Genomic DNA, 9,218 nt, shown 5'->3' on the forward strand with positions numbered 1-9,218 from the left:
TGTCATATTGCTCTTACACGTACTGATGGTGATGTGGCTGCTTCTCTAGAAAGAATGCGATGGAGCAGGAAAAGAGAAACGGAAGTGACCAATATGTTCTACAACTGCTATGATTTCTGGGGGGTAAAAATTAGGAGCTTTCAAAGGAAAAAAAACCCAGGAGGGCATGACAGGGATGTATAAAATCATGGATGATGTCGAGAAAATGAGTAGGCAGTACCCTGCCCCTTTGTCATATAGCAGAATTCATCTAGTAAAGTTGGATTTTGGGAGATTTAGAATTGATTAAATAATACTCCTCTTCACACAGCAGACTGTGACATTCCCATAAAAGGTGTTGAAGCTCCCCAGCATGAACAGCTTTTAAAAAAAGGATTAATCATGGAGTGGCAAAACTGGAAGGTACCTCCAAGGGTCACCTAGTCTAACCAACCCCAACAATACACAAAATCCAGAGCCAAAGTATTCCAGGCAGATTTATGGAGGATCCAGCTGTCAATGGCTAGTAGCCAAGATGGCTGCCAGTTTCTTTCAGCATGAAAGGCAGCAAGCCTAGAATTACCGGTTACTGGGAATGATGATAGGAAAGGGCTACTATTTTGGCATCTGGTGTGTTGCTGCAGGGAAATGGCATGCTGAGCCAGACAAGCCTAAGGTTATCTGTCTTCTTTTAGGTTCCTGTATACAATCCAAGTTCAGGATCTGACACTTCCTCTGATCAGCCATTGAGACGACTGTTTCAGCAGAACCCATTTTTTGCTTTGGCCTGTATTTGAAACCAGTGGCTTCTGGATTGAGATATCTGGCCCTTCGAAAAAATCCTCCGGTTCTGTGAAAAAGAAGGGTAATTTCTCTGGGCTCAAGGCTACCCAGAGATAGAAGCTCTACTGGGGAACCCCCTGCTTGCACCCCATTCCATAAATGCATGTCCTCTGTTGTTCAGATGGTGAGATGCATGCACGCTGTTCATAATTAGAGATGCCCTGCCCATTATTTATTGTGGCAATCAGTGTCAGGGCTTGAGTAAGTTCTGTAGCGCTGTAAAGCTCCTTCAGGGTGTTTTTCTGCTCCAGCAAGGGCCCAATCCGGCCTGTCCGCATGTCTAGCTGCTAGGGTCACTTTGACAAACCTCGGCTGCCACTATTCAGGCCCTGTCAGAGTCAGGCCTCCCCTAAAGAGCCTGCTTTCCCATCGCGGTGGACCAGTTCTCCCCTTCCTCTCCGGAAAGCCGAATTCTTCTTGCTGCTCGGGCCAGGCATTTCAAACAACCATCCGCCAGCGGCTCAGAGGCGCTTTCAGAGCGGACGGGCCCCGGGGGGAAGGTAAGGGTGGCTCCCGGGAGGGAGCTGCTTGTGACGGCATGGGTGTGTTTGTGCGTGAGTGTCTTAAGGTGGCTCCCGGCCGGTCGTGAACCGGGTGCAGCCCTTGCGAGCGGAACAGCAAACGACTACAAGCTTCCAGCGGCCCGTGAAATGCGCTGGTGGCGCGACCGCGCGCTTTCCCGCGTCTTGGGCGCGCCGGGACTCCCGGCTGGTTGCTTCGGTTGCTCTTTGGGGAACCCAAGCATCGAAAGCCACACCGGGGGAGGGCGTGCTCTTTAAAAACTGGAGAATCCGGTAAGATCCCTACGGACAGCATGAAAAAGAAGATTTTCAATGGGAAGACGGCCGGTGCCTCTTTCCTTGCCTGGAAAAAAAGTGGATAAAAAGGAGCTGCGCGAGGCTGGCCCGCGAAATGTCGGGGCACGTAGGCATAGACACATTTTTCAATTCCGAGTCAAAACATCCGACACTGCTGCCACTCCGATTCTAGATTCAGAAGGAACAAAACAGGTCTCCCCACTTTTTTAAAAGGCTTAAGTCAGGCTGGCTTAAACATGTTTAAAACCCAGGAACACTTCTAGGAATAAACCCCGCTGAACACAGTGGGGTTTAATTCTAAGACAATCGTGCTGTTCGCTGACTGATAGCCCTTAATTTCCTCTCCCACGAATCCCACCGGGGAGGAGTTCGAGACCGAGGGACGTGGATGCCTCTTACCAGCCGCCCTGCTTGAGTTACAGAACCGCACGGCTGGTGCAAATGACTCTGAATTAATGAAGGCAACAAAGTTGTGCCGTCGTGGACGTCGTCGTGACGGCACGCAGTGAACGAGATAATGGAAAGACCTGGGTGCCGAGTGCAGTGGGCTAGTTCAACCGGGCCACAGACACATTTCCGCGGGATTGAGCAGCATCCCACCAGATATGAGGGGCTGGGTGCAAATGTAGGATCTCCGAACACAGGTCTACTCAGAGGTGAGTCCTATGGAATTAAACGGGGAAACCTACCACTTTATGTCGATTTACTTGGGTATCGTATGAATACGGAAGGGCTTCTAATCAGGCTACCTGTAATGACACAATAAATATGAGATTTTTTTCCCCGACCACGGTTGATCGTGAATTAGTGATCTTTAACCAGTCTTTGATAGCTTGGTGGGGTTCAAAGTCTGACACTGGCACATTCCCTCTTAATAATAATAATAACCACATCCCCTCAAGTCAATCTTGACATGTGGCGACCCTTTTCCGGGGGTTTGAAGGCAGAGAATACTCCGACGTGATTTACTATTCCCTTCTTCTGGGGGTTTCCTGGGACTCTGCTCGGAGGTGACCCCGTGGGGAATCGAACTGCCAACCTCTGGCTCCGCAGTCAGAGACCCAAAACACTGAGCTAACCAGCCAGTGCCTTCCTAAATCACAAAGGGAAGACTGCACTCCCGGGCTGCAAAGTGTGACTGAGCACAGGGAAAGAAGGGGTGTGTGCAATTGCTCCGGTCTGATTAATGTGAAGCAGAAGGGTGCGATCTTGTGTAGATGGCACTGAAGCAGCAACTGAGGTAGGCCTCAGGGGGCAGACAGTCTGCTCGGTTTCTGGACGGGGTGGGTTGGGTTGGTTGGGAACAGGGCTCAGAAAATATAGTCATCCACCCATTGGTATCTCACACCAGCCGCGAGGTGCGGGCCGGCGGCTGCGAAATCTTTATAGGGCGAAGGAGGCAATCAAATGAAATCTATCCTCTTTAATAAACGGATTCCTCTGTATTTTCCCAGTGTTGGTGTAAGTTGTGGTCTGTGATGTTCCCCTGGGCTTTTCCCTCTGCTCTCTGATTTGGGATCTAAAAGCAGTCCTGAATGATGGATTACTGTGTCATTGCAGCCTGCGAAGGATTAATTTGTTTCATTGATTTCTCTTTAGGCAGATTGCCAGAATCCGCCGCTTCCCACCTTTCCCCGAGACTTCCAGCAGTAATAGACAGTAATAGCCTAAGACAAATCAGCCACTTTTTGTGTAAAAATAGAAACGCCGAGGCTCTCGGGGAGAAGTTGCCCGTGCTGCGCTTTGAAAGTAACAGGTCTGTGAATATTTTAAAGAGGATCTTAAAAACATCCACAGACAAGAGGGGAGGGAAAAAAACCAACAATAGGAGGGCTGTAGGAAAATACTATTTAGACCACCTCGTCTGGTTGGAACGTCTTCCCAGTCCTTGAGGTCATCGGCAAGGCATAAAAAGTTAAGAGAGCATCTAAGCATGCGCAAAATGCCTTTCCCTTTCTCTGCCGAAGAGCCACAAGCGGGGTTTGAGAAATGAAGGGCAGGTGTCTTGCTCAGTCAGGAGAATCGATGCCCCGGTTGTCAGTGGGGCGTGTCTTGCACCCAATAGCTTTCTCGTGTCAGCATCCGCGAAAATGCACCCGCCCAGGCCCCTCGCTTGTCTCTAATGAGAGGCAATTGGAAATCCATTAACGGGCAACCCGTGGGTACTGGTCTACGAGTGTCCCTTCTATAGAAGGAAAAGAGGGAACACAAGAGTTCATTGTTTTTATGTTATGGGCCGGCCTATAGTTAATCTAGTATTGATCTGTATCGTCTGTCTGTCTGTTTGCGATATTGCTAAGAGAGGTCAGCCTTTAGAATTCCCCTCCCAGTGCAGGGCGAGGCAAAGAGAAAAGCATCGGATCAATTTGTCTGGAAGCGAGGAGGGTCATTGGATTGTGGGAGAGCAAAGGACGACTCCCAGGCTAGGTGGGCAAAGAGGCTAACATAACAGGCACAACAAAAGAGGAGCCCTCTCCCCAGGTTGCCAAGCAGATCCACCAATCCAGTTATCTGGATTTACTCCTATGGACGTATATGGGATACAAACTGATTTAAAACTACAGTACCGATCTCCTTACGCTGTAGCGAGCAGATGACAGGACAGGGATTTCTGTGCTTCGAGTCCAGTTTGCCAGGCTGATCTAACCGAAAAGGTATCTTAAAAACACCCACCCACATTGTAACGACACCTCTTCTCCTCCTATCATTTTCAAGATGCAGAATGTGCTGCTGCCTAAGTTACTTGCTTCCTGTAGTGAAAATTTATATTGGTTCATTAATATTAACTTACATCTTAGGTATAATAAGTAGGCTGTCAACCTATTATAACCTTTTTTAAAAAGTTGATTAGTTGCTTAGATTTTAAGTCAATGGATTGACAGGCTACTTATATTTGGAAGAATGTTAATGAAGGCAACCATTTCACACTAATTTACACACAGATAGCCATGTCAGTTGGTTGTAGAAGGGACAACAAAGAGTTTTCGGGCTCCTTAGCACTTCTTTGTCCTGATGGGTAACCTGTATTGTGGACAAGAAACTACTGTTAGGACAGAATATGGAGAGACAGAATGGTTTCTTATCAGCCAAGGGGTCAGACAAGACTGCATCTTATTCCAGTATTTGTTCAATCTGTATGCAGAACAAATCATAAGGAAAGTTAGACTAGATTCAGATGAAGGAGGAATGAAAACTGGTGGAAGAAATGTCAGTCATAAGATATGCAGAAGACACCATCTTACTGGCAGAAAGCAGCAATGATTTGAAATGATTTTTAGGGAAGAAAGTGCCAAAGCAGGACTGCAGTTGAACATTAAGAAAACCAAATTCATGACTACTGAAGATTCACATAGCTTTAATGCTGATAATGAAGAAACTGAAATTGTTAAAGATTTTGAATATCTTGAGTTAATCCTCAGTCCAAATGAAGACTGCAGCCAACAAATCAGAAGACTGAGAGTTGGAGGATAGCCGTGAAGGAACTAGAAAAGATCATCAAGTGTAAGGATGTGTCACTGGAGACCAAGATTAAGATCACCCGCACTCTTATATTCCTGATGACTAGGTACAGGTGTGAAAGCTGAACAGTAAAGAAGGTTGACAGGAATAATTGCTATCCCAACCCTGGAATAATGACACGAGACAAAGATATGGATTAAATATGGGCCACTTTATTGATAACATCAAAATACGATAATGGAAATCCTTTGCCAAAAGAGGGGGCCTGCTGTAGTGCAGAAACAGGTGAAAGGCAGGGGTATGCCAACACCCCTTAATCAAGGTCCCACGGTCTCCATACAGCAGGAACCAGACCAGCCGCTAATAAAACACCCCCAGACCTGAAGCCATCTTTTGCTGATGACTGTTGGTCCAGAAGTGGCCCAGTGCATCCTCTTGCCACAGACACTGTAATCGCACGATCCGCAGTGCTAGGAAGTAGGATGTGCTGTTGGCTTAACAGAGATTACAATCGGGACACACCGAAAATACCTGTTATTTCTGCACTACCCGCCTGTGTGACCAAAATTAAACCACCAAAATGCCAACAACCCTTATCCAGGGTGGGATAGGCAAAAAATCCCCCCATCCATAAGCCAATCAGGATGAAGGTCAAAAATTCCTATCTGGCCCCTGAAAGGCGACCAGACAAACTCACACTAGAAAAAAGGGAGGGCGGGTGGGAGCCCGAAAAAGGAAGCGGGCAGTGGAAGGGGGAAAGCCCCTTAAATACCCAGAGCTTTCCCGCCTCTCGCACAACATCTCGTGAGACTTAAATGCAGTCTCGCTCTATCCAGGGTGGATAGCAAGGGTCGATTGCTTTGGCCAAAGGCAATGCCTTGCCAGCAATCGCAGCAAATTGTTTCATTTGAAATATGGTGCTGGACTGTGAATAACCTGGGCTGCTAGAAAAATGAACAAGTGGGTCCTAGATCAAATCGAGCTTGAACTAGAGGCAAAAATGATGACATTGAGGCTGTCGTACTTTGGAAACATCACAAGAAGGCAGGATTCTCTGGAAAAGACAATAATGCTGGGAAAGGTAGAAGGCAGCAGGAAAAGAGGAAGACCAAATTTAAGTTGAATTGACTCCCTAAGGAAAGCCACAACCTTGAGTTTATAAGAGCTGAGCAGGGCTGTTGAGGACAGGGCATTCTGAAGATCCCTCATTCAAAGGATTGCCATAAGTTGGAAGCAACTTGATGGCATGTAACAACAACAACAAAATCTAAGAAGTGACAAAGTGGGCTGGGCTGCATCCAAAGGAAGCTTATGCTAAGCAAAACCTGTTAGTCTTTAAAATGTCACAAGACTCTTTCTCGTTTTCAGCTAAGGAAAAGTACATTAATGATTGGGAAATTATCGGGGATGTTTTACCTGAATCAGAAGATGAGGCCTGTTGGTGATAGCTTCATCAATCCTGAAATATCTTTTTCTTCTCTAAATCTTCAGAAACCACACCATGCTGATTTAAAGTACAGATTGATTGATGGCCTGATTTAATGCCTTGGATGCTAATGGCTACAGGTATAGATGAAAATGATCGTTCGGCTCTGGTGTGCCACCTACTCTGAGTACAGTTTCAGGGAAAGCAGACACGGATTTAGGCAGCAGTACAGCACCCATTTATTGGGAATCTCCTCATTGAACTCAGTGGGTTTTGGTTTTCTGCAGCCATGTATAGCATTATGTTGTTACATCCCAGTCCAAAGTGCATGTATTTATATGGGTGCTTCTTTGGCATAAATTGTGAGTCAGTCTTCTGTGAATGTATTTACAGAGTACCTCCTGTACACATGGCCACAGATGAAACCAAAAACCATCAACATGGTATGGAGAAGATGCTCTTCAGCTATATTGAGGGTGTCCCACAATGCTGGCCAGCCCATGTCTGCTTTCATCTGGTCCTCAAGTCAAGGCCATCTTCTGAATTCTGTTCAAATGCTAGGATAGCCTGACATTACCAGACATTGTGGAAGGTATGTGTTTAATGTCACAGACTGATGGTTTTTGTCATTAAATTTGTAAAACGAAAGTCCTTGAACAAGATCTGATTACCTTGGAAAGGGGCTGAGTGGGATTTCAATAACTCTTCTGTAAGTACCTGCAGGTGATGCTCCTGCCAACATGTGAAGTGTTTATGTTTTATTAATTATCAAAAATTTGTGCTCAGCAGGGAAGAATAATAATTATTGGTCTTTCAATAATTCTGTCTGAAGTTACTGGGTTGTTATTACAAGGTTGTAGGTAAGGAGCTGAGTCTGAACTAGATTTCCTCAAGGCAGCAGAGGAATATTGAGGCCCCTTCTACTGGGTCAGATCACAAAGCCTATAACTGCCAGTTCTGACTGGCAGTGTCTCTGCTGGATTTCAGTCAGGATTCTTCCATAGCATTCTTGCTATCCAGAGATCCCTGGTGGTCTCCCTTTCTTCACCAAATTGGATGAGCTCTTTATCAGCTAGGCAAAAGTAAGTGATGGAAGAGGCATCAATTCAACATGATAAAGTTGCAAAGCCTTCATTTCAAAGAATCTGAGATGGATTTTTGAAGGAGTCTTGCAGGCTTGAACTAGATCAGACTGCGCTTGGTGCTCAGAAATTGAAGACAGGCTGCTGAGACAAAGAATCATCTAGGCCATTTTTTGGACCAATAAAGAACTCTGAGCTTCTTATATATTCCTGATCTAGCATTGCCACACAATTAAAAACTCGGCAATGGCCCAATCCCTTAACAGGAAGGAATTCAGCAGATGCTGGTTTCCTCGCTATGGAGAGAGATGCTGCTGGGGAAACTTCTCTCTAAGTTCTGCTTGTTATGTTTCTGTTGAGTTAAGCTTATCTCAGTCTAAACATAAGTGAAATGGAGAAGTTTGTTAAAGTACCCAGACATTCACTGAGGTATGAGAAAAATTCAACTGAGTCCAGTTCACTTGAAAGTTCTTCTTCAGAATCCTCATTTGGAGGACATGAAGGGGTGGTGATGGTCAAGGACACAGCTCTTACTGTTTCCCATTTATTTCAGTGCTTTTCCCCCTGGTTTTTTTTTTCTCCTTTTGGCAAAAGTAATTCCAGATACAGTATACATTGCTTACTCTGAATTTGAGAGAAAGGCAAAACATCAACTATGTGCCTAAAAGACAGACTTTCCACAAACTGGTCTTCCAAAGATCAAGCCAGACCCCAATGTGTCACAGTGTGCCACACAGGGACTTCAATGGAACACTACCATAAAAAAAAAAGCTATGACTGTAAATCCATCAAATAGGGTGGCTGCAGGGAAAAGAGGACAGGGGTCTTCTATGTTGTGCAATAGTGTAGAACGGAATTTCAGCAGGTGGTGCTTGCCATGTAAACATCACCTACTGCGATTATTTCCAACTTACTAAAGATACAGAAGTCCTGCCCACCTTTGTTAAAATATTGTTGTTGTTGTTGTTGTTGTTGTTTAGTTGGTAAGTTGTGTCTGACTGTTCGTGACCCCATGGACCAGAGCACGCCAGGCCCTCCTGTCTTCCACTGCCTCCTGGAGTTTGGTCAAATTCATGTTAGTAGCTTCGATGACACTCCAACCATCTCATCCTCTGTTTTCCCCTTCTCCTCTTGCCTTCACTCTTTCCCAACATCATGGTCTTTTCCAGGGAGTTGTTAAAATATAGCCACCCTATAATCAAGCCAAGTGCATTCTCACAAGGAAAGGGGAACATCCAATAGACGCAGGAGCTACAACAGAAGGGGAAATCTTTTTGGATCCTAAGTGCTGAAAAAGTAAATCCACAGTGCGACTTATGAGTAAATATACATGTGAACAAGTGGCTTGGGAAATTAGGGAACCATCATCCGAACAATACTCTCTCTTTCCTCATTTTTGTTTAGCTGCCAGCTACCTACTGTACAGAAAACATAGAAAAGAGATGACTTTTTAAAGAGAGGCTCCGTGAACTCAATAGTCACATCAATGGGTAAAAGTGCTTTGATGGCTTAAGCCTATGGGTGCAATCTAACAGAGTTTTATCTGGCTTTAAGCCACATACAGTATCTATTTTAGGACCTAAGTTATGTATGAACAACTTCAGTTTTAAC

At 45.4% G+C, this 9,218-nt stretch overlaps 1 protein-coding gene across 50 annotated transcripts in view; it reads left to right on the forward strand.

Moving 5' to 3' along the window:
- Nucleotides 1–9,218, forward strand: part of LOC110089212 (uncharacterized) — a 147,965-nt gene that overhangs the window by 32,785 nt on the left and 105,962 nt on the right. For 3 of the 50 annotated variants that reach the window (XM_078386313.1, XM_078386314.1, XM_078386329.1), the window contains exon 2: nt 6,919–7,117. The exons of 41 other annotated variants lie outside the window; for them this stretch is intronic. The gene's annotated coding sequence lies outside the window, so the exon portion shown is untranslated. Of the gene's footprint in view, nt 1–1,622; nt 2,297–2,726; nt 2,881–6,918; nt 7,118–9,218 lie in introns of those variants that run through there. 6 more of the 50 variants (XM_078386316.1, XM_078386318.1, XM_078386319.1 and 3 more) reach the window with 3 other exon arrangements.

Source organism: Pogona vitticeps, chromosome 2 (assembly GCF_051106095.1).
Source record: "Pogona vitticeps strain Pit_001003342236 chromosome 2, PviZW2.1, whole genome shotgun sequence".
Taxonomy (NCBI): Eukaryota; Metazoa; Chordata; class Lepidosauria; order Squamata; family Agamidae; genus Pogona; species Pogona vitticeps.